Source organism: Odocoileus virginianus, chromosome 19, assembly GCF_023699985.2.
Source record: "Odocoileus virginianus isolate 20LAN1187 ecotype Illinois chromosome 19, Ovbor_1.2, whole genome shotgun sequence".
NCBI lineage: Eukaryota > Metazoa > Chordata > Mammalia > Artiodactyla > Cervidae > Odocoileus > Odocoileus virginianus.
Genome location: NC_069692.1, coordinates 51587942 through 51614215, shown reverse-complemented (window position 1 = coordinate 51614215; position 26274 = coordinate 51587942).

Sequence of the window (26274 nt, the reverse complement as noted above, 5' to 3'; positions counted from 1 at the left end):
ATATTGTTATTTTTAGGTACAAAAGGAATATAGGAATAAAATGTTCTTTTTCAACATTTGAGTAACGATAGGGGAAAGGAGAAAACAATTCCTATCATTTCAGATAATCTCCCAAAAGTTCATTAAGGAAAATTAAATAAATTGGTATTGCTATGCAATAAACTATGAAGAGGAAACTTTCAGAGGCTGATGCTGGAGAGTTCAGTGAATTTCAGTGTTTGAGAAAAGCCTGGGATTTGCTAGACTACTCAGGTATAACATAGAAGGAACTTAAAATTATATCATTCTGCCTCCTGAGATATCTGTATGCAAGTCAAGAAGCAACAATTAGAACTGGACATGGAACAATAGACTGGTTTCAAATCAAGGAAAGGAGTATGTCAAGACTGTATATGGTCACCCTGCTTATTTTAACTTATATGCGGAATACACCATGTGAAATGCCAGGCTGGAGGAAGCACAAGCTGGAGTCAAGATTACTGGGAGAAATATCAATAACCTCAGATACACAGATGAAATCATTCATGTGGCAGAAAGTGAAGAACTAAACAGTCTCTTGATGAAAGTGAAAGAGGAGAGTGAAAAAGTTGGCTTAAAACTCAACATTCAGAAAAGTAAGATCATGGCATCTGGTCCCATCATTTGTGGCAAATAGATGGGGAAAGTGAAAACAGTGAGAGTCTTTATTTTGGGACGGCTCCAAAATCACTGCAGATGATGACTGCAGCCACGAAATTAAAATGCACTTGCTCCTTGGAAGAAAATCTATGACCAATCTAGACAGCATATTAAAAAGCAGAGACATTATTTTGCCAACAAAGGTCCACCTAGCCAAATCTATGGTTTTTCCAGTAGTCATGCATGGATTCGAGAGTTGGACTCTAAAGAAAGCTGAGTGCAAAAGAATTGATGCTTTTGAACTGTGGTGTTGGAGAAGACTATTGAGAGTCCCTTGGACTGCAAGGAGATTTAACGAGTCCATCCTAAAGGAAATCAATCCTCGATATTCATTGGAAGAAATGATACTGAAGCTGAAACTCCTATAATTTTGCCACCTGATGCAAAGAACTGACTCATTAGAAAAGACCCTATTGCTGAGAAAGATTGAAGGCAGGAGGAGAAGGGGATGACAGAGAATGAGATGGTTGGATGACATCACCAACTCGATGGACATGAGTTTGTGTAGACTTTGGGATTTGGCGATGCACAGGGAAGCCTGGCATGCTGCAGTTCATGGGGTCACAAAGAGTCGGATATAACTGAGCAAGTGAATTGAACTGATATTAATGAGATCCTAGTGTGAAGAATGAAAAGTCAGCAAACTCATAGATACTTTAAATAATGGAGAGCTATTCTATGCTCATGGATAGGAAGACCTCACAATATCATTAAGACATCAATTATTCCCAACTTGATTTATAGATTCAGTACTATCTCAATCAAAATCCTGACAAATTAACTCTGTAGTTAATATGAAAAGGCAGAAGATCCAAAATAGCCAGCATGATACCAAAGAACAGAAGTCTGACACTACTAATTCCAAGACAATATAAAGCTACAATAATGCAGACAGTCAGTGCCATTATTGATGAAAGAACAAGCAAGTAGACCTCTGGAACCGAATAGAGAACACTGAAATAGACCCGCACAAATAAGGCCAAAAAATTATTGACAAGAGAAAGCAATGAAATGGAGCATGATAATCTTCTCAACAAATGTTGCTGGAACAATTGGGCATCCACATGCAAAACATCCAGACACTGACCATATGCCTTTCATGATAACTCTAAATGGATCACAAAATCTACTGTAAAATGTAAAACTATAAAATGTCTAGAAGATAACAGCTTTGCACCAGTGGCTTTGGCAATTTGTTTTTAAACACACCAATAGCAAGATCCATAAAAGACGTGTTTGATAAATGAAACTTCACTAAAATGAAAAATTCTGCTCTGTAAAAGACACTGTGAAATGACTAGTCACAAACTGCAAGTAAATATTTGGAACATTTGGTTTATCTGATAAAGATCTTGTATCCAAAATATTCAAAGAACAATTAAAATTCAACAAAAAGAAAATAAAGAAAAAGTGAACAAATCTTACCAAAGAAGGTATACAGATAGTCAATGAACATATGAAATGATACTCAATATTATATCTCATTAGGGAATTATAAATTAAAGCAACAAGAAGATACTAATGTATTGGAATGGTTAATATGCAAAACACTGACAACACTAAATGCTGATGAGGATGTAGTGTGTTCATTGCTGGTGGACATTCAAAATGGGACAGCTACTTTAGAAGAGATTTTGGCAGTTTCTTAACAAACCAAATTTACTATTGCCATAGGATCTAAAAATCACTCTAAGTATTTGCTCAAACTAGTTGAAAACTTGTAGTCACTTAAAGCCTGCACTCAAACATTTATAGCAGTTTCATTCATGAAGTAACCAATACATCCTTCCTTGGTGGATGGACCAAAAAATAGTGCTACATCTGTAAAATGGAATATTATTCAGTGGTAAAAAGAATGCAGCTATCAAGTTGCAAAAATCTATGCATGAGCCTTTAAATGCAAACTGATTCAAAGAAGTCAATCTTAGCTACATACTGTATGATTTCAGCTCTACAGCATTCTAGAAAAGACAAAGCTATAAAGATAGAAAAAAAAAAAAATCAACAGTTTCCAGGAGCTGTGAGGGTAGAGAGGAAGGGATGAATAGATAGTACACAGAGGAATTTTTCGGGCAGTGAAAAGACTCATTCTGCAACTGCTGCTGCTAAGTCGCATAGGTCATGTCCAACTCTGTGCCACTCCATACATGGCAGCTCACCAGGCTTGTCTGTCCCTGGGATTCTCCAGGCAAGAATACTGGACTGGGTTGCCGTTTCCTTCTCCAATTCATGAAAGTGAAAAGTGAAAGTGAAGTTGCTCAGTCGTGTCCGACTCTTCGTGACCCCATGAACTGTAGCCCACCAGGCTCCTCCGTCCGTGGGATTTTGCAAGCAAGAGCACTGGAATGGGGTGACATTGTCTTCTCCAGAAACTACTCATTAGGACACTGTAATGGATGCATTATGTAATACATGACATTTTTCATTTGTCAAAACCCAAGAAACTTTTCAACACAAAGAGTGTGCAGTAATGTAAACTATGGTGTTTAGTTAATAATTGTATGGTAGTATTGGTTTATCAGCTGTGTCAAATGTGCCACAACAAAGCGAGGTGTAACCAAAAGAGGAAACTGAGACCTGAGGACTGTACGGGAACTCTGCACCTTTTGCTCATTTTCTTTCGTGATCTACCCCCTCACCCCAAAACAAGGCTTATTTGTTGACAAAAACAAGAATGTTGTCAAGATTGAAGGATGTGACAATGGTTGAACACTAATGTAAATATAAAATAATGTTCAGACTAGGACGCAGGTAATAAAAATGGAAAAGGGGGGAAGACTTGGGAGATATTTAAATCTGGAGTCAATGTCGCTTAGGGTTAGACTGGATCACAGAGTTTGGGGAAAGTACAGGAAAGGTAAGAATATAGGTAACTTTCACAGTTTTGACTTGGGTGCCTGGGGGATGTCAATCATTGTAGAGAAAGTGGATTATTGTGCAGATGAAGTTCTCATTTCATCCTTAGCTTCTTGAGTTTTAATGACATGGCAAATGATAAAGGAGTTTTCCTATAAAAATAATATGACTGAAAATTTAAAAATTAAAGACACTCCCTGTTAAAACTTTGGAGATGCTATATTTTTAGAATAGACTATCTTCACTAATATATACTCTGTAAGTCAGTTTTAGAGTGGAGTGAGAAAAGATTTTTAAAAGCAGCTTAGGCCATGCTAATGAAAGCAAAGTTAGAGGGGACTGAATAAAAAGAGTCAGGTACTGTGAAAGAGCAAGTACTAAGAATCATTTCCAAATTAATAGGCAGTATGATTTTGCATAACACCTAGAGCAGAAGGAAGCTGACTTAGTTATGAAAACACTACAAATCCCTTAGCATGAGATGCTTCAATTGTGTTTCTGAAAAATATTTTGATTTCTTTGTGTAAGTGCTACTGCATATCATTGCCTCTAACTACACACTTACAACACTCTGAAAATTGAGCTGGTAATTTAGATAGCATATCACAACAAGGAGAGCAAAGCAGGAGAATATTAAATAGTTATGCAAATTGACTTATGAATATGAATAGCACTTGAAGTTACAGATACTGTCATAGCATCATAAAATTAAAAATAGGATTTTATTATAGAGGCTCAAGTTCTGTAGAATAAATTAAAGGTGCCCTCACTTACTATAGGATTCTTAATTTGATAAAAGACATCATTCTCCTGTGGAATTTTTTTTTTTTTTCATGAGAAAATGAAGTGTATGCTAAACACAGATGGGGATGTCTGAGGGAGAATATAAAATACTTGTTTTGTTTAGTAGCAATAATATCTAGCATTTTAATAATTATGCGTGCTTTTTCAACAAGAACTTTCATAGAAATGTGTCATGAGCTACTCAAATAGTAAGCTGAGCTGTTAGTAATACATTTATTTACAGAGGAGTGAACTGTGGCTCAGAGAATTAGAGAAAATTGTTCTAATCCAAAGGTACATTGAGTTCCAAGGCTGATGAGCAATGTAAGACATTGTACATCAAATGAGTTTCTTAGAGCTTTCTAGAGTTGACAATGTAGTGGTTATTTTAGCTTTGTTTATTTTTGTTTAACTCTATGCCAGGAAATGTCTCTAGTCATCTGGAAAAGGGCAAACCACTTTTAAGTCCCTAAATTTCATTCTTTCTGAAGGGTGAGAGTGGGTATCCTTGTGACCAAGGAGAGCTTCCGTTAAGGATAAGTAAGTAGATAGGAAATCATGGATTATGATACATTTTGAGTGCCGAAAATGTCAAAGGAGAAGTGAGTACAGTTTTCAGAAAATGCTATGAGTGAAATCTGGGCAGAGCATGTTGGAGATAGTCTACACCAAGCAGGACTACACAAATAAATAAAAAGTTCTGTTTTTATAGAAGAGTTTAGTGGTATCAGTCAGTCAGTCAGTTCAGGCGCTCAGTCCTGTCCGACTCTTTGCGACCCCATGAACCACAGCACTTCAGGCCTCCAGGTCCATTCCCAACTCCCGGAGTCCACCCAAAACCATGTCCATTGAGTTGGTGATGCCATCCAACCATCTCATCCTTTTCGTCCCCTTCTCCTCCTGCCCTCAATCTTTCCTAGCATCAGGGTCTTTTTAAATGAGTCAGCTCTTTGTATCAGGTGCAAAATTATTTGAGTTTCAGCTTCAACATCAGTCCTATCAATGAACACCCAGGACTGATCTCCTTTAGGATGGACTGGTTGGATCTCCTCACAGTCCAAGGTACTCTCAAGAGTCTTCTCCAACACCACAGTTCAAAAGCATCAATTCTTTGCCACTCAGCTTTCTTTATAGTCCAACTCTCACATCCATACATGACCACTGGAAAAACCATAGCCTTGACTAGACAGACCTTTGTTGACAAAGTAACGTCTCTGCTTTTTAATATGCTGTCTAGGTTGTTCATAAATTTCCTTCCAAGGAGTAAGAGTCTTTAAATTTCATGTCTGCAATCACCATCTGCAGTGATCTTGGAGGCCAGAAAAACAAAGTCAGCCACTGTTTCCACTGTTTCCCCATCTATTTGCCATGGAGTGATGGGACTGGATGCCATGATCTTAGTTTTCTGGATGTTGAGCTTTAAGCCAACTTTTTCATTCTTCTCTTTCACTTTCATTAAGAGGCTCTTTTGTGCTTCTTCACTTTCTGCCACAAGGGTGGTGTCATCTGCATATATGAAGTTATATTTCTCCCGGCAATCTTGATTCCAGCTTGTGCTTCTTCCAGCTCAGCATTTTTCATGTTGTACTCTGCATATAAGTTAAATAAGTAGAGTGACAATATATAGCCTTGGCGTACTCTTTTTCCTGTTTGGAACCAGTCTGTTGTTCCATGTCCAGTTCTAACTATTGCATCCTGACCTGCATATAGGTTTCTGAAGAGGCAGGTCAGGTGGTCTGGTATTCCCATCTCTTGGAGAATTTTACACAGTTTATTGTGAGCCACACAGTCAAAGACTTTGGCATAGTCAATAAAGCAGAAATAGATGTTTTTCTGGAAATCTCTTTCTTTTTTGATGATCCAGTAGATGTTGGTAATTTGATCTCTGGTTCCTTGCCTTTTCTAAAACCAGCTTAAACATCTTGAAGTTCACCATTCACGTATTGCTGAAGCCTGGCTTGGAGAATTTTAAGCATTACTTTACAAGAGTGTGAGATGAGTGCAAATGTGCATTAGTTTGAGCATTCTTTGGCATTGCCTCTCTTTGGGATTGGAATGAAAACTGATCTTTTCCAGTCCTGTGGCCACTGCTGTGTTTTCCAAATTTGCTGGCATATTGAGTGCAGCACTTTTACAGCATCATCTTTCAGGTTTGAAAGGTGATTTGAAATAGCTCAACTGGAACTCCATCACCTCCACTAGCTTTGTTCGTAGTGATGCTTCCTAAGGCCCACTTGACTTCACATTCCAGGATGTCTGGCTCTAGGTGAGTGATGACACAATCATGCTATCTGGGTCATGAAGATCTTTTTTGTATAGTTATTTTGTGTATTCTTGCCACCTCTTCTTAATATCTTCTGCTTCTGTCAGGTCCCTACAATTTCTGTCCTTTATTGAGCCCATCTTTGAATGAAATGTTCCCTTGGTATCTCTAATTTTCTCACAGAGATCTCTAGTCTTTCATTCTACCATTTTCCTCTATTTCTTTTCATTGATCATTGAGGAAGACTTTCTTATCTCCCTCTGCTATCTTTGGATCCCTGCATTCAAATGGGTATATCTTTCCTTTTCTCCTTTGCTTTTCATTTCTCCTGTTTTCAAAGCTATTTGTTAGGCCTCCTCAGACAGCCATTTTGCTTTTTTCCATTTCTTTTTCTTGGGGATGGTTTTAATTCCTGTCTCCTGTACAATGGTATCAGCCTAGTATATCTCTCTCTCTTCACAAAAGCAGGATTTGCAGCCAGCAAGTGATTAAAGAATCCTATCATCCCTTAACTCATTTGAGCTGTTTAAAATAATTCATGATTATTTTGTTAATTTATTGCTTCATTATTAGGTAAATAATATATCCATAATCACATGTAATTCTAATTTAAATAGATGTGAATAGTTATGCAAACATCATTCAGCTATCCTCAGCATTATCCTCTTGAGCATTAATTATACAAACCTTCGATGATTCAGCATTTTGCTTTTTCTGATCTCACTTTCTGTGTCTTCTGTATATAGGTTTTCCATTCTTTTCATTGGAATTGCTACCTATAGGGTAAAGAATCATAAATTTTCTTCCTAATGTTGAGACGTTAAGCACTAGTATCCACAAATTTATTCACCATGTCATACTTAAAGGAAATATGTTGAGGCCAATTCACTACCAAAGTCTACTGTAGGTTTCACAATGCCTACAGAAAAGAAAAATAGCAATAAAAACTTCCTAAACACTTCAGAGCAATCAAGGCCCTGTGATCCTGTGACTTCACCTTCTAGGTTCCCAGCCAATATATCAGACCCACAGTCTCACTGAGTCCACCAACCTGAGACGCCTACAGTTCCAGGAGTAAGTCAGTATTTTGTTCTCTTGCTTCCTGAAGTTTTTGTCGTGTGTATGTTTTGTGATTGTTTTTCCTCCATAGATTTTTCCTCTAATAAGAATGGCCTTTTATCCTTCATTCACAAGCGAATTTTCTACTCAACTTTTGAGATTGAGGACAATTGTCACTGTCTGTGGAAGTGTTTTACTCACCCCTTCCTTGTGCAATAGTGTTCTTTGCCTATAACTTCATTATAGCACTTTCCAAGTGGTACTGCTTCCTCTGTTTATGAGCCTAAACATGCCTGGTTTTGCCTGCTGGTCACATTGAAAACAGCAACTAAAATAGAGCTTCATTCCTTGAGTTCCCAGGATCTTGACATAGCTATTTTAATGAAAAGACATTTTAAATCAGTATCAATACAAATTATTTATTATCTTGCTTTTATATTGGCAAGATGTATACAAATGGCAGTTTAAAGCCAATTCTGCCATCCCAGTGTCCATATGGGAGATGGTCAGATGCATGAATATGGCTAAGTTCAACAAGTCACAGCAAAATGTCTTGCTTGAAAAGCAAAATGGCATGACAAAGAAATTGAGGATATTTTTGTAAAATAAAAATCAGATATTAGAGCCTATATAATTATATTTAAATTACTATAATGATACTCAGGATTTTTCAAGTTTATCCCTGATTTGCTTTCTGATAATTTTAAATGTTTTCCACACAAACAAGGACAAATTAGAATCAGCAAAATTTTCAGAATGAAATAAAAGTAACCAAAACCTTGGGATAGTAAACTGAAAACTGGACACTGTTTCTCAAACAATTTTTTTTTTTTTAAACCATCACCCTCCTAAGGAGACTTGTTAGACATTTTATTTAAATCCTGCCTACAAAATTTTAATATCATATATATACTGTATATAAGTTTATGCATTTTCTGTATATCTGTGCTTTATCCCTAAAAAGAATAAGGCATTTTCGCCTTCTCTAAAGGGAGTGGTATTACCTCCATTGAGAATGTAAGTTTCAGAAAAAGGTCGTAAAGAATGCTCAGTTTGTAACTTTGGCCTAAGCATGAGTACCTTGTAAGCTTTTTCCCTTGTTTCCTTTAGCATAATGAAACAAACTGCAATTTTCTGCAATGTACAAAATTGCTCTACTGCAGGATAGTTATGCTCCTTACAAGCTCTAGATAGGTTTCCCTGGAGAGTTGTTCTATACTGCTCTTTCATGAAAAAATAAAACTTCTCTGGAGAAAAATGGACCAATGTGGGGAATGAGGATTTCCACTAAACTCAAAAGGAAGGCTACCTTAAGTGCCTGTTTCTTCAATGTATATATTGCAGGGGCTTTAGGCTTTCCTTGGTGGCTCAGACAGTAAAGAATCCAAAGAATCCACCTACAATGTGGGAGACCAGGGTTTGGTCCCCGGGTTGGGAAGATCCCCTGGAGAAGGGAATGGCTACCTACTCCAGTTTCTTGCTTGTAGAATGTCATGGACAGGGGAGCCTGGCAGGCTACAGTCCATGGGGTCGCAACGAGTAGGAAATGACTGAGCGACTTTCACTTTCAGGAGATTCAGACTCTTAATGGTGCCCCTTCAAAGTGATGCCTCACATTTATCTGTTTTCAGGCAGGGAGATGAGGACAACATATAATGAATACCTATGCCTACACCAGAAAGATATAAAGGGAAGACATCCATACCAAACTTTATATTATTTATATTTTTGCAGTTGTTCAGTTGTTTAGTCATGTCCAACTCTTTGTGAACCCATGGACTGCAGCATGCCAGGCATCCCTGTCTTTCATTATCTCCGAGTTTGTCCAAACTCAAGTCCATTGAGTCAATGATGCCATCCAACAATTTCATCCTCTATTGCCCCTTCTCCTCCTGCCCTCAATCTTTCCCAGCATCAGGGTCTTTTCCAATGAGTCGGCTCTTTGTATCAGGTGGCCAAAGTATTTAGTGCCAACTAAAATTTGTAACTTGTCATCTGCCTCCACAAGAATGAAGTCACTGGCCACTGTAGTCACTGACCTTCAACACACCCTGAAAGAAATTCACATTGGCAATCAGGAGTGAAGCCCTCTGTGTTCTGGGATAAACAGGGAGAACAAACTTTCCAATAGCTAAATACTTTCCAGAGAAGATTTTATGAGCCCAATCCTTGCATCTCTTTGTATCTAGAAAAGTGGTACAATCATTAATGATGAAACATGCTCCGCATGACTAGCAGCAAGCCTCTGCTAAAATATGTGCTTGACTGCGAGTGCTCCCTTAACTAAAATCATATGCAATAATGACCTTCCACCTACATCTTCTGAGCAGTTCCTCAGATCTACCCGAGAGGCTGACTCCTGTGCTATAGTCCTCATTTTGCCCCAAATAATTCACAACTCTCATGTGGTGCATTTTTTTCCCAGCAGACAGCAGATATGGAAGAACTCTTAAAAAAAAAAAAAAAAGCATCTTTAAGCTTTTCTCATATTTTTAGGAATTCTACCCCTACCCCATTCTTCTTATTGGCAGACAAAATAAGCAAAAACGAATACATCCACCTCAGTTACATAATACAAGGAATCGGTGATTTATTCAATCATACATATTTATTGAGTGATGCTCTGGGGATTGAAAGACCACCCTATAAATGTTCTTGTAAAACTTGAAAATAAGAAAACTAACAACTTAAAAGTGCAATGCCTGTTCTAAGAACATTTCTCTATCCAGGTACTGCCATTTCAATCACAAGAAGAGTCTTAATACCTCATTGCCAGTCCCCCAATAAGTAACTTATGTAATCCTTTGTAGATAGAGGTGAAATTATCATAGGTATATTTGAATGCTAATGATGATTATTCCATTGAATCACACAGACCTCAAAGTCAATTTTAGCTCCAGATCATGCTATGTATTTTGAACTAGAAACAAATCACAAAAATTCGAAACTTTCCTTGAGCTTTATTTTTTTCCATATATGAACTGGACATCTAACCTATTGCATAATAACAATTTAAATAGCTGCTTATACTTAAAACAGCTTTTCAAACATTAACCAATTTGGCAAGTTACCTAAGCAAATTTAGCAGTTTTGTGCCTGCCAGTTGTGGTGGGACAAATGAATAAAAATAAAGAATGGTTACTATCCAAAAGTCTACAAGCAATAAATGGTGGAGAGGGTGTGGAGAAAAGGGAACCCTCTTACACTCTTGGTGGGAATGCAAACTAGTACAGCCGCTATGGAGAACAGTGTGGAGATTTCTTAAAAAACTGGAAATAGAACTGCCATATGACTCAGCAATCCCACTCCTGGGTATACACACCGAGGAAACCAGATCTGAAAGAGACACGTGCACCCCAATGTCCATCACAGCACTGTTTATAATAGCCAGGACATGGAAGCAACCTAGATGTCCATCAGCAGATGAATGGATAAGGAAGCTGTGGTACATATACACATGGAATAATACTCAGCCATTAAAAAGAATTCATTTGAATCAGTTCTAATGAAGTGGATGAAACTGGAGCCTATTTTACAGAGCAAAGAAAGCCAGAAAGAAAAACATCAATACAGTATACTAATGCGTATATATGTAATTTAGAAAGATGGTAATGATAACCCTGTATGCAAGACAGCAAAAGAGACACAGATGTACAGAACAGTCTTTTGGACTCTGTGGGAGAGGGTGAGGGTGGGTGATTTGGGAGAATGGCATTGAAACACGTATATTATCAAATATGAAACAGATCACCAATCTGGGTTTGATGCATGAGACAGGATGCTCAGGGCTGGTGCACTGGGATGACCCAGAGGGATGGGGTGGAGAGGGAGGTGGGAGGGGGGTTCAGGATGGGGAACACATATACAAATTCATGTCAATGTATGGCAAAGCCAATACAATATTATAAAGTGATTAGCCTCCAAATAAAATAAATACTTTTATATTAAAAAATAAAAATAACCAATCCTTATGTCAATTCTATTAAAACCTGCTAACTCTGAGAAGGATTGGAAAGGCAAATTATATTAAAATAGAATATCTAAGGCATCTGCATTTCATGTCTTGGATTACTGGAAGGGATTTGGTTTATTTTTATGTGAAAAGTTATAATTAATTAACCAAAATTATTTCTCCAGAGTAATATTGTGAAGACTCATTAGAAAACACCCTGATGCAGGGAAAGATTGAAGGTAAGAGGAGAAGGGCATGACAGAGGATGAAATGGTTGTATGGCATCACTGACTCAATGGATGTGAGTTTGAGCAAGCTCGAGGTGTTGGTGATGGACTGGGAAGCCTGGCATGCTGCAGTCCATGGGGTCTCAAAGAGTTGGACACGACTGACTGATTGAACTGAACTGAACTAATATTAAGAAGAGATGAGAGGGTAACAGGCAGAAGGCCAGGGGTCTACAAACGGAGGAAATAGGCTGCAAGTACCAGACATTTTTATCTCTCTTAAGCAGCAGGAGGAAACAAACCAGTGATACTTTTTCTTCTCTATACAAATTTAAAAGGAGGTTTCTCTTAAAATGCTGTGTTGCCATGACACCTGGTTTCACCTGAAGCTAACTAGTCTCAAACCTTGAGTTAACCAATACAATTCTTTTTCTTATGGAAATGTTGTCTTAAGCTATGTTAATGTACCTCAGACTCTATCTTCAAGTTGGTTCTGCCAAATGGCCTAACCTATTTACTCAGATGTTCCCCTAACCTATGTAAATGAAACTATTTGTTTGGTAAACTGCCCTTCTACAAGATTCAAGTCAAGTTTTATGGCCAGGGATGAATTATCTAGTGCCATTCTAAATTCTAAGACATTCCTTTGTTTTCATTAACAGACTGTGAGTGACTATATAACTTACAGCTAAAGACTAGGAGGCGGGCACTCTTTCTGCCCCCTTCTGATGCCTATGTCTGAAGCTTTCTCTATCTCCTTTATACTTTAATAAAACTTTATTACACAAGAGCTCTGAGCGATCCAGCCTCGTCTCTGGCCCCAGGTTGAACTCGTCTCCTCTGGAGGCTAAGAATCCTGGCATCTTATCGTTCAACAACAACCTTTCATTAAGAAGAGAGATATTTAAAAATTTATTTGCAAGCATCTTAAAGAGGATTAATGTATCAATGCTGTTCTCCTGAAACATCCCACCCTCTCCTTCTCCCAGAGTCCACAGGTCTGTTCCATACATCTGAGTCTCTTTTTCTGTTTTGCATATAGGGTTATCGTTACCATCTTTCTAAAGTCCATATATATGTGTTAGTATACTGTAATGGTCTTTATCTTTCTGGCTTACTTTGCTCTGAATAATGGGCTCCAGTTTCATCCATCTCATTAGAACTGATTCAAATGAATTCTTTTTAATGGCTGAGTAGTATTCCATGGTGTATATGTACCACAGCTTCCTCATCCATTCGTCTGCTGATGGGCATCTGGGTTGCTTCCATGTCCTGGCTATTATAAACAGTGCTGCGATGAACATTGGGGTGCATGTGGCTCTTTCAGATCTGGTTTCCTTGGTGTGTATATTATCTAGGGTGAAACGGATAACCAGCTCAGGTTGGGTACATGAGACAAGTGCTCGGGCCTGGTGCACTGGGAAGACCCAGAGGGATCGGGTGGAGAGGGAGGTGGGAGGGGGAACTGGGATGGGGAATACATGTAAATCCATGGGTAATTCATTTCAATGTATAACAAAAACTACTGTAATGATGTAAAGTAATTAGCCTCCAACTAATAAAAATTTAAAAAAAAAAAAAGAGGATTAATGTATTACTGTAGGTAGAAGATATATCATGACTGACTTGGCATATATGGTGCAAAGACCCTGTTATGGTCAGTAGCTCTTTCTAACCAATGTGATGAGGTCATATCATCACAAGGCTGGGTCTTAGAGAATATTGTCCCTGTCCTTATGGTGGACACAGTCATCAAAGTGAGTTTTTTTGTTTGTTTGTTTGTTTGTTTTGTTTTGTTTTCAGAATATTATTCAGTTTTGGGAGGAAACTAAGATATGTGACTGAAAAGTTGCTAAAGTAGCAACTGCTAGAGTAAACTTGATAAAAGAGCCTGAAAGCTGCTTGTAAATTATTAGGCACTTACTGAAGCCTGGAGAGGAAGAATAATCTTATACACTGAGTGGAAGACTTCGCTAGGGCACACATGGGCAGAGAGTCATCAGACTCCAGAAAATGTGCTCAAATACAACTTGGATAAGGCTTGGCTTTTTAAGTGGGACACTCCATTTAAAAGTTTAATCCAGAGTATGATTTTCTCCAACTACTTTTAGTTATTAAAAAATAAATTAAAAAGCATTTGGAAATAAAGCAAGAACACTTTGAGAGGGTAGAGAATTATAACCAGGATTGGGGGTGGAGGGGGGTATGCTTGCAATAGTCCTTCTAGCTAATATAAATGAATATAAATTAAAATTAATGAAAAAACAGCAACAACTTTAGCAACAAGGTGTTTGGAAAGCACAGTAGTAGTATTCTGTAAAGATTTAAGAACCTGCTTAAGGATATGGTACCATGATAGCACAGAAAACGGGGATCTAAGTATAAATGCTGTGATTCTTGGAAGGTCTAGGGTGCATGTAGATGAATTGTAATAGGATAATTTTTCCAGTCTAAGTTTTATAGAGCTGAGAAAACTTTTGAAACTGTGGTAAATCACAAAAGGGGCGATTTTTTATGCTTTCCTCAGAACTCACCAGAGTAAACTCATGTCTTTTTCCATGCCAAAAGTGAAGGCAGATGTAAACATAAAAGAATCCTAGAGAGTGCCTTGCAAGAGTTTCAGGGTAATAGAGTGATCAAATATGTCAGAACAAAATATCAGAGTCACTTCCCTGTACAGATCCTACATGCATCAAGTCTGTGGTTTTCATTCCAGAACCTGTTCCTATCTGGGTTGTGTGGTTTTCAAATTGAAATTTCCTTAAGGGTTTGGGATAGCAAATAATAAGAGAAATCTTTTAGTTATAAGGATTGAATTTTACAAATCTTTGATGACCTGAACTTACAGGGAAAAAATTCCCAGTTTCTAAAACTCCGTCAAAGGGAGATACCTCATATCTGGTTGCCCTAATTATTCCTCTGTTCATTGGCTTCTTTGGGAAACCGGTGACCCGAACCACAAGTGGTCACTCTTCACTTGCAGTGTTGAGGTGAACCTATCAATCTCAAGTTAAATGTTAAATATTTGATGCAGGATCTCTACATCCAATCTCTGATCGTGGCTTATGACAAGAGAGCCTACAAATAAAACTCCCATCTGGGAGTAATTCTCTTTCCCTTTATGAGGAAAAACACTCCAAGCAATCCAGATATTTCTTTGTTGTGTGTGTCTGTGTGTGTCTGTGTGTGTGTGTGTGTTTGGTTTTGGTTTTCTTGTTTGTTTGAAGCCTCCTTTTCCTTCACTCTTTAATTAGTATCACTTAGCATGGAAAATCCATATGCATGTTAGAAACACTGAGTAAGACTCTCAATTTTTCTCTGTTTAACACAGACATCATACCACAAAGAGAGGTAATATACCCTTGTGTGTAGTACACACACACACATAGAATTTCACCCAAGTTCACACATCTTGAAAAACCACTATTCTAGTAAACCTTGTAACTTATTGAAGTATATGTTTCATTTTTCAAGTTTCCTGGGGTAGAGGGAAATAGTGAAGGTATTCTCAAGGGAAGTCTTATATGTGACTCCAGATTTGGTCTTAGTTTTCCTCTGCAGACCTTACCTAAAGGAAATTACCCAGTCTCTAGGCCACAGCAGTCATCTGGACACCAATCCTTGTAGATCTTTTTTCTCAATTCTGTATGTAAAGCTAGGACTCCAGTGTCATGTTTCCAACTACCCCTACATAGTTACATGCATACATACAAACACTCATGTGTACCAAAAACATATACACATTGGCCTCAATTCCCTTATTTCTGTCTAGAAAAAAAAAAAAATGACTGTCGTACAGTTGACACTAATCAACATTTGTTGAATTCAACTGAATGAAACTGTAAAGATATATCTTCTAAAACCTAAAGTACCACAGATTGCTAACTAAAGTGTAGCTTGTTGTTCAATTACTAAGTTGTATCCAACTCTTTGTGACTCTGTGGACTGTAGCACACCAGGCTCCTCTGTCTTCCACTGTCTCCCAGAGGTTGCTCAAATTCATGTCCATTGAGCTTGTAAAGATATCTAACCATCTCATTCCCTGTTGCTTCATTCTCCTTTTCCTTCAGTCTTTCCCAGCATCAAGTTCTTTTCCAAAAAGTCCACTCTTCACACCATGTGACCAAAGTATTGGAGCTTCAGTTCAGCAACAGTCCTTTCAATGAGCATTTAGGGTTGATTTCCTTTAGGACTGACTGGCTTGATCTCCTTGTAATCCAAGGGACTCTCAAGAGTCTTCTCTGTCACCACCATTCAAAAGCATCAGTTCTTTAGTGCTCAGCCTTCTTTGTGGTCCAACTCTCATGTCCATACATGACTATTGGAAAAACCATAGCTTTGACTATATGAACCTTTGTTGGAAGTGTAACTAATGCAACTTAATTTATCTAGGAGTCCATAATGTGTATTTGTTAGCAATAATATTACTCAGGAATAAATAGGTATTGCTTTATTAAAGATTTTTATTTCAATAGTGCTGGCTGCTCTAATCTCTCAGCATCCTTCTACTCTTTTCTAGAATATTCCTTCCTTCTGGATCTTGGAACTCCCTAATGTCAATGCCTTTCTCCCTTTGCCTCACTGTCTATAGAAATTTCATTATCAAGGTTATATTTTTTTAACTAATGTTTCAGTAGGAGGATATGTTTAGAAAGACTAGGTGAGTATCATAGAAGAACAACTCAGGTAAGTATTTAGCCTCTAATGTAATCTTCGAAATGTGTCAGGAAAAATGCTCCTCCAGAAAAATAAACTGCAAATGTTTGTTATAAATTTTAATACTAGTAAATATTGATATAAATGGTATGTTTCCATATGTTAGAGAAAAGTATGCATCTTTACTAGCTATAATAAAATTTTAAGACTAAGTATATATTTCATTATTTATAGAAAAAGTACTTTTTGAGAAGCTTTGGATCTACAAATTTAAAAAATGATAGACATAAAGAGTAAATATTTTGTTTATGTTTTGAAAATATTTTTCTCATAAAACACTTTTTCTACTTATACTGGAGAAACCCCAACATTCTTAAGACATAAAACTAACTCTTCTTGTCATCGGTGGTTAAGGGGGTGAAAGAAATCATAATGTTGCTTTTGATTTGCTGACTTTGTGGAGCAAAATAAGAAAGGAACACATGAATTTCTAAGTGAAAAGAGGTGTCAGAATGAGAAATCTGACCTGGGAGAAGATTTCTGTACTCAAAGAAATTTAAGATTCTTGGCTACAACTACTTGTATGTAGAGTCCATTATTCAACAATTACTGAGATCAGGCCTAAGCTCTATTCTGTATAGATACAAGGAGTTCAAGTCCAGTGAAATTCAGAGTCATTGCTTGTTGCCATGCTTTTTTTTTTTTCTTTTTTATGTAAGAAGTAAAAAAAAAAAAAAAAATAGTTGAAATTCCAAACTAAGTCGTTACAGTGATGAGACAGAACATATAAAATCTCTTCTGTTTTTTAGAGTCTATTCCTTCTACATTCTCCAAACTCGCTCCAGGAACTTTACAACATTAAGCAACTTTTTTGTTAGGTGACTATGACAAACTGAAAAAAAAAAAAAAAAAACTGAATTAAAGAACTTAGAAGAATGTCTTTTACCCGTTTTTACCACTGTGGAATATGTTATTCTTCACTAAATAATAAAAAGACTGGAAAATATTTTTTTCCATTTATTTTTATTAGTTGGAGGCTAATTACTTTACATCATTGCAGTAGTTTTTGTCATACATTGAAGAATTATGTACCTTACATCGTCTACAACAAGTATATCAAGCATAAATTGTATAAATTAACCATTTTGTGCTCTGTTTGGGGAAATAATGCTATTTGTTGACAATAGTGACTCAAAGAGGCACTTAATAGTCACTATTGTATTCTCTTGTTCAAAACACAGTGACAAGAAAGAAAATTGCTGCATTCACACTCTCTATTTGTTTTCTTTATGCCAAAGTAAACCTAGACTTCTTTCTCAATTTTTGGCCATGAAAATGGGCAAGATTTACCTCAAGTAGTTTTTGAAATTATTTTCAATTATATCAATAAGCTTGTTTCTCCAGACAGCTGAGAATTTGACTTTCTGGCGGCTTCTATTTGAAATGAATTGGCTTAACAATGCCTGAGCTGAAAGATAATACAACAAACCAGAATTTTTTTTCAAGTTAATACAGGAAAAAAATGATTGCTTCATCAATGGTAGACAATAAACTGGACAATAGACAAAACACCTTTATTCCATCATACTAACTCAAAAGATATTTACTGAATAAAAAAGGGCCAAGCCCAGGCAGGCAGGTAATAACAATACAGGATTCTTGACATAATAGCTGAACTCTAGTGAAAATACTGACATTCTCTTCAGCAAGTACAGAATTCTCTATCCAAGTCTCATGGGGAGGACCCATTGACTTATATGGTTGAGTTCAGATACAACTAAATGAAAAGTTTTGAACATACCTTGTGTTAACAGATACTGTAATTTTAACAAAAGCAATAAAATCTATTTGATTATGCCCTAATGATGTCACTGAAATAGCTTTTGCAGTTTGTGTTATTAAGGGTAATGCATAGTCTTGTTTTCTTATTGTGTCATATCTGCTTCAGCATATGATGTGTGTGCCACTTTATCTAACTTGAAGCATACTTTAGCTTTCACACAACAATGCCTCCCTTTACATTTCTCATTGCCCCCTCACAGCCTCGGTTAGTGCCTTCCCTTATTCTACATAATGCCTTGGGGGGCAGCATGTGGTTGTGTGTTAGAGTTCACAAGTTGACAGCCTAGAGTTACACCCCTTAACACAAGGCAAGGAATGGGCGAGGGTGGAGAGGGAGAAGGAAGAAATCAGCAGCACCATCTAGAAGAGGTCACAGCCTTCTTCTAAAACAAATCCCCATAAAAACTCTAGGTTAAACCAAAGGATTTCAGGGACTTTTGCTTAGGATCCTTTCTCTCATGTATGGGTTATATTGCTATTGTTTTGACAGGTGGTCAAGGAACAGCTGTTTGGGATAAAAGGTGATGAACAGGTTGCATCATTGCAGCCACAGGTGAGAATCAACACCCCCACACAAGAGAGCACCCTCTGGTATGAGAAGGAAGCAGAAGTAGGATGACAGAAGGATGACATAAGAAGAGGAAGGATGGTTCATGGATTTTTCCCCATCTGTATCCTTATCTCTGGAATGCAAAAGAAACTGTCAAAAATGGATGTTTCTGAGGAGGTAAATCTATTCACACACATAAAATGTTAAATAGACAAATAAAGACACAGATGATTTCAGTGGCAAGTTATACCAAAATTTCAAGAAAAACATAATTCATGTTTTATTATTTTTCTGTAAATAATAAAGAGCAAATCATTTATTACTTATTGATTGACTTATTAAACCAAGTATTCTATTAGGGTTATTTTAAACTTGATACTAAAATAAACCATTGAAAATGGGTAAAAATGTTATAAGCTATTTTCCTTTGTGATAGAAGCTGAAAGCTAATACAAGTAATCTGAAACAGCCCTATATTTAAAAATTTATTTATTTTGCTGTGCTGGAAGACTCACAAGCTAGAATCAAGATTGCCAGGAGAAATATCAGCAACTTAGACATGCTGATTATAATACCCTAATGGCAGCAAGTGAAGAGGACCTAAAGAGCCTCTTGATGAAGGTGAAAGAGGAAAGTGAAAAAGCTGATTTAAAATGCAATATTCAAAAAACTAAGATCATGGCATCCTGTCCCATCACTTCTTGGAAAAGAGATGTGGAAAAAGTGGAAATAGTGACAGATTTTATCTTCTTGGGCTCCAAAGTCACTGTGGACAGTGACTGAAGCCAAGAAATCAAAGACACTTCCTCCTTGAAAGGAAAGCGATGATAAATCTAGACAACATATTAAAAAACAGAGATATCACTTTGACAACAATGCTCCATCTAGGCAAAGCGATGGTTTTTCCCAGTAGTCATATACTGGTGTGAGAGTTGAATCATAAAGAAGTCTGAGCACCAAAGAATCCATGCTTTCGAACTGTTGTGCTGGAGAAGACTCTTGAGAGTCCCTTGGACAGCAAGGAGATCAAACCAGTCAATCCTAAAAGAAATCAACCCTGAATATTCATTGGAAGAACTCACGCTGAAGCTCCAATACTTTGGCCACCTGATGCGAGGAGCCAACTCATTGGAAAAGACTGTGATGCTGGGCAAGATGGAATGCAAGAGGAGAAAGGGGTGACAGAGGATAAAATGGTTGAATGGCATCATCAACTCAATGGATGTAAGTTTAAGCAAACTAGGAGATACTGAAGGACAGGGAAGCCTGAGGTGCTGCAATCCATGGGGGTCACAAAGGCTTGGAAGTGACTTAGTGACTGAACAACCAAAAAAATTCAGTTGAAGGATAATTGCTTTACAACATTGTGTTGGTTTTTGTCATACATGAACATGAATCAGCCATAGCTATACATATGTTCCCGCCCTTTTGAAGCTCCCTTCCACCTCCCACCTCATCCCACCCCTCTAGGTTGTCACAGAGCCCCAATTTGAGTTCCCTGAGTCTTCCAGAAAATTCCCATTGACTATTTTTTTTTACATATGATAGTATACATGTTTCCATGCTACTCTCTTCATTCATTCCATTCCATTCCATTCCACCCTCTTCCTCCCACCCATGTCTATCAGCTTATTCTCTATGTCTGTGTCTCAATTTGCTTCTCTACAAATTGGTTCATCAGGACCATCTTTCTCAATACCACATATATGTGTTAATAATATTTTTAAATTTTTTTAAAATTTAAAAATAAATAATGATTTTTTTTTCTCTTTCTGGCTTGCTTCACTCTGTATAATAGGCTCTAGGTTCATCTACCTCATCAGCACTGACTCAAATGTGTCCCTTTTGATGTCTCAGTAATATTCCATTGCATATGTGTAGTGCTGCTTCTTTATGCATTCATCTGTTGATGGACATTTCAGTTGCCTCCATGGCCTACATATAGTAAATAGTGCTGCAAGCTCTATTGTTTAAAAATACCACAACCTGATCAAAATAGGCAGATTTAAAATTTTAATAATTGCTGTGTGCATGAAAATTGTAATAATTGTTACTAGTTTCCAATCTAGCAAAAGAATAAAGGAGAGTCCATAAATAGTAGGAAGATGAGAAAATAAGAAAATGCAGAGGTTTTGTTTACTTTAGAGCAGAGTCAATCAAAGGATGTGGAAATCCATGAAGAATTATATAATGCTAAATATAAAGACATATATATTCATATACATATACATATATATATATATATATACTGCTGAAATGTAACACATATAATCTTTGAGAAAACTGCTATTACTACTGCTCAGCTGGAATTTTATCACTTCCACAAGCTTTGTTTATAGTAATGCTTCCTGAGGTCCACTACAGGATGTCTGGCTCTAGGTGAGTGACCATGCCATAGTGCTTAACTGGGTCATTAAGAACTTTTTTGTACACCTCTTCTGTGTATTCTTGCCACCTTTTCTTAATCTCTTCTGCTTCTGTTAGGTTCTTGATGTTTTTATTCTTTATTGTGCCTGTCTCTACATGAAATGTTCCCTTGATATCTCCAATTTTCTTAAAGAGATCCCTAGTCTTTCACATTCTATTGTACTCCTATATTTCTTTGCATTGTTCCATTAAGAAGACTTTCTTATATCTCACTGCTGTTCTCTGGAAATCTGCATTCAGTTAGTTGTGTCTTTCCCTTTATCCTTTGCCTTTGACGTCTTTTCTTTTCTCAGCTATTTGTAAGACCTCATCAGACAACCACTTTGCCTTCTTTCATTTATTTTTCTTGGGGATGTTGTCACCACCTCCTGTACAATGTTATGAACTTCCATCCATAGCTCTTCAGGCACTCTGTCTACCAGATCTAGTCCCTTGAATTTAATCTATTAATCACTTCCACTGTATATTCAAAAGGGATTTGATTTAGGTCATACTGAATGGCTAAGTGGTATTCCATACTTCCTTCAATTTAAGCCTGAATTTTGCAATAAGGAGGTGATGATCTGAGTCACAGTCAGCTTCTGGTCTTGTGTTTGCTGACTGTATAGAGTTTCTACACCTTCACCTGCAAAGAATATAATCAAACTGATTTTGGTACTCACCATCTGGTGGTGATCATCTGAGTTATTTCAAATATTAAAAGACGGTGCCTTTAAAACGCTGCACTAATTATGGCAGGAAATTTGGAAAACTCAGCAGTGGCCACAGGACTGGAAAAGGTCAGTTTTCATTCCAATGTTAAAGAAAAGCAGTGCCAAAGGATGATCACATGACCATACAATTGCACTCATTTCACCTACCACCAAGATTATGCTCACAATCCTTCAAGTTAGGTTTTAGCAGTACTTGAACCAAGAACTTCCAGATATACAAACTGGATTTAGAAATGGCAGAGAAACCAGAAATCAAATTACCAACATATGCTGGATCACAGAAAAAGCTAGGGAATTCCAGAAAAACATCTACTTCTGGTTCATTCACTGTGCTAAATCCTTTCACTGTGTGGATCACAACAAACTGTGGAATAGTCTTAAAGAGATGAGAATACCAGGTCACATTACCTGCCTCCTGAGAAACCTGTATGCAGGACAAGACATACAAAGCTGTATGCAATAGTTAGAACTGGACATGGAACAATGAACTGATTCAACATTGGTAAAGGAGTACATTAAGGTTGTATATTGTCACCCTGCTTATTTAACTTATATGTAGAATACATCATGCCAGGAAGCAAATGCCAGCCTGGATGGATCACAAGCTGAAATCAAGATTGTCAGGAGAAATATCAGCAACCTCAGATATGCAGATGATACCATGTTAATGGCAGAAAGTGAAGAGGAACTAAAGAGCTTCTTGATGAAGGTGAAAGAGGAGAGTGAAAAAGTTGGCTTAAAGCTCACATTCGAAAAAGTAAGATTATGACATCTGGTCCTATCAGTTCATGGCAAATAAATGGGGAAAATGTGGAAACAGTATCAGATTTCATTTTATTGGGCTCAAAAATCAATGTGTGATGGCAGCCATGGTATTAAAACATGCTTGCTCCTTGAAAGAATAGCTATGACAAACCTAGATAATTTATTAAAAAGCAGAGGCATCACTTTGATGACAATGGTCTGTATAGTCTTGCTATGGTTTTCCCAGTAGTCATGTATGGATGTGAGATTTGGACCATAAAATGGTTGAGTACCAAATAATCAATGTTTTCAAACCGTGGTACTTAGAAGACTCTTGAAAGTTCTTTGGGCAGCAAGGACATCAAGCCAGTCAATCCTCAATGAAATCAATTCTGAATACCCATTAGAGGTTTGAATATTCATTAGAGGCTTTTGTTCACCTAATGTGAACAGCCAACTAATTGGAAAGGGCCCTGATGTTGGAAACATTGATATCAAGAGAAGAAGGGGGTGACAGAAGATGAGATGGTTGGATGGCATCGCTGACTCAATGGACATGAGTTTGAGCAAACTCAGGGAGATAGTGAAGGACAGGGAGGCCTGGAGTGCTGTGTTCAAGGGGTCACAAAAAGGTGGACACAACTTAGCAACTAAATGCCAAAAACAATATTACTACTGCTATTACTACTATGCACACCAAGTCAACTTCTATAAATTTTGTATTAAAAATTTAATAAGAAATAAATTAAATAAAGAAATGAGAAAGGAAAATTGGAGGGAGGAAGGAAAGAACTGAGAAGGGGGAAAATTAATAAAAATGATATAGATTGGAAAGAAAGACAAAGTAAAAATGACAGATTCAATGTTCAACATTTAGAATGAATTAATCAAATAGCAAGATTGTTGATATATATTTGTGTTCAGTGGTCAATAGAATCCTTATACAACAGGAACAATACACTTGAAAATAAAAATTTAAATTATTTTATTCTCATGTCATCAAAGTAGCAGAAATCAAGTCCAATATAAGAAAGATAAGATTGTTATGAAAAAATGTAAATCTTGAACAAAGCTAGTGACACAAGTAAAAAACAAAGTAAATGTTATGATTTATTTGAAAATATCTCCTGATTTACACATGAATTCAATGATATTACAACCAAAATTCCTCACCTCAATAATCAATAATTTGATAAATTGATCCTCAATTTACAAGAAAGTATAACAGTGAAGGCAAGTCAAGATAACTCTGGAGAAAAATAACAGGAGGGAGTTAATCTACAAGATACTAAGGCTTCAGTTAGAGCCTGTCAGTTAAAAAATTATCAGCTAAAACAAACCATCATGAAACTCCAAAGAGGAATGTATATCCAACTCATGAGTGTTTAGGGATCTTGGTGTTTCACATGATTGAGGGCTTTCTGATTGCACATTCATTCAGCAGTTACACTTGCTTCTCTGTTCTGTGTATTTGACAGCTTGAAAGAGAGGCTTGAAGGAACTCAGGTTCAATCCCTTTTGCAAGATTTTGAGTGGTTGTATGCTAATTTACAGGCAACATTTATAATATCTGGTTTTATTATTTTGGGGGAACAGCAAGAGACACTGAATGTCTGTCTTTTCATTGTAAGGAGTAGAGGCAAAATGATAATATTCTAATTGTTTTTTGTTTTTTGCTTTCATTTATTAATTGGGATACTTTATGGCTTGCTTCTTTTATCTACACATCTATAAAGTTTAGTAAATATAGGAAAGGTAGGATAAATGTTTAATTCTATTCTTTGATTTTCCCAGCTCCCATTGTGAAGAGTTAGCTCTAGCACATTATTCAAAGTAACCAATTAATAATTAAGAGCACATAGATTTAGATATTTGTGTTGGCTTTAATCTTTACTACTGCAATTTTTATCCATTTTGAAGCTTACAATGTCACATCATTGGCAAGTGGGAATCCCTTCAACTTGGCTCTTGTGTCCTTTTCTCAAGACCCTTGTTGACTTAATAGCTTTATTACTCTATGTAATATGTCAAAATGTTTCAGGCTTATCTTGAACATTTCTGCAACAGATACTAATCAACAACTTTTCCAAAAAGATTTAATAATATATTTTGATAGAAAATGAAATTGCAGAACCATAATTTGGTCTCTATGAATGTTCATTGTCCTGTTGTGCATAGTTCTAAAAATTTTCAGTAGGCAAATCTAAGACTCAGTGTGTGTGTTTTTTTCTCAGTCATGTCCAACTCTTGGCGATCCATGAGCTATAGCCAATCAGGCTCCTCTGTCCATGGAATTCTCCAGACAAGAATACTAGAGTGGGTTGCCATTTCCTTCTCCAGGCGGTTTTCTGGACCCAGGGATTGAACCCATGTCTCCTGCGTTGCAGTCAGATTCTTTACTGATTGAACCACCAGGGAAGCCCAATCTGATATTATATACATATAAAATATGTCAATTATAACATATAAAGCATGTGTGTGTGTGTGTGTGTGTGTGTGTGTGTGTATTTTTCAATGAGTTTCAGGTTGACATTCAAATACAGGAACATGTAGGTTTTACCTAACATTTTCTATAATATATCTCTACCGCTTTCCACAAAGATTTCCACAGAAAATCCCCCATAATTTCCAGTGATAGAACATATTACAAAAGAGAGAGAGAGAGAGAGAGAGAGAGAGAATATCTTGATTACTCTCTTGCTTAACCAGAATTTTTAGTACCATATTTTGGAATAAAAATAAAATACTAATACCACCACCACAACTTACAAAAGATAGGTTTTTGTTTTGTTTTGTTTTGTTTATTTGGCATGTGCTGCATCTATTCTAACTGCTTAATTTTTATGTATCTATGTACAGATTATAATAAAGACTTCATATTTTGGATCATATCTTTTTCTCACAATTTCATAATATTATCTTCTTTTTTAATGTGCCATTTAATTTACATATTGCATGAGCGTTTACAATGCATTTAATTCTCAACTCTAATTTTTATGCTGGTTCCCTCTACTAATTTTGGTCATCTGAAATTTTCTGTCTAGTAGATTTTTAGAAAAATCTTATGGAAACAATACTGCCTGATAACAACCGGGGATTATGCTGGATAATAACTTGTACTGTTAATAACTGAATGTTGATTCCAATTCAGTTGTTGCATAGAAGATAGATAGATGTAGACAAAATGAGACAAACTTTCATTGAAGAATATCTATCTTTTTCGCATGTGTTAGGGAGTTACACTATTTATTCTATATTCTATTTTGAAATTTTTAAATGCTTTTGAAATGAGCTATGTAACTTTCAGTACCGACTACTTGGTTAAATTATATTAAACATTGCATCAAGAAATGATGTAAATAGGGTAACCTTTCTGGACCTGAGAAATCAAACATACCATGGCCACAAAGATTTGCACATGATTTCTCGTATTATCTACTCCTCTCCATTGTTCTCTTCCATTCCTTCTTCACTATTCCCTTCGCCATTCCTATGTTCTTCTGCTCACTTTACCAGCACACGTA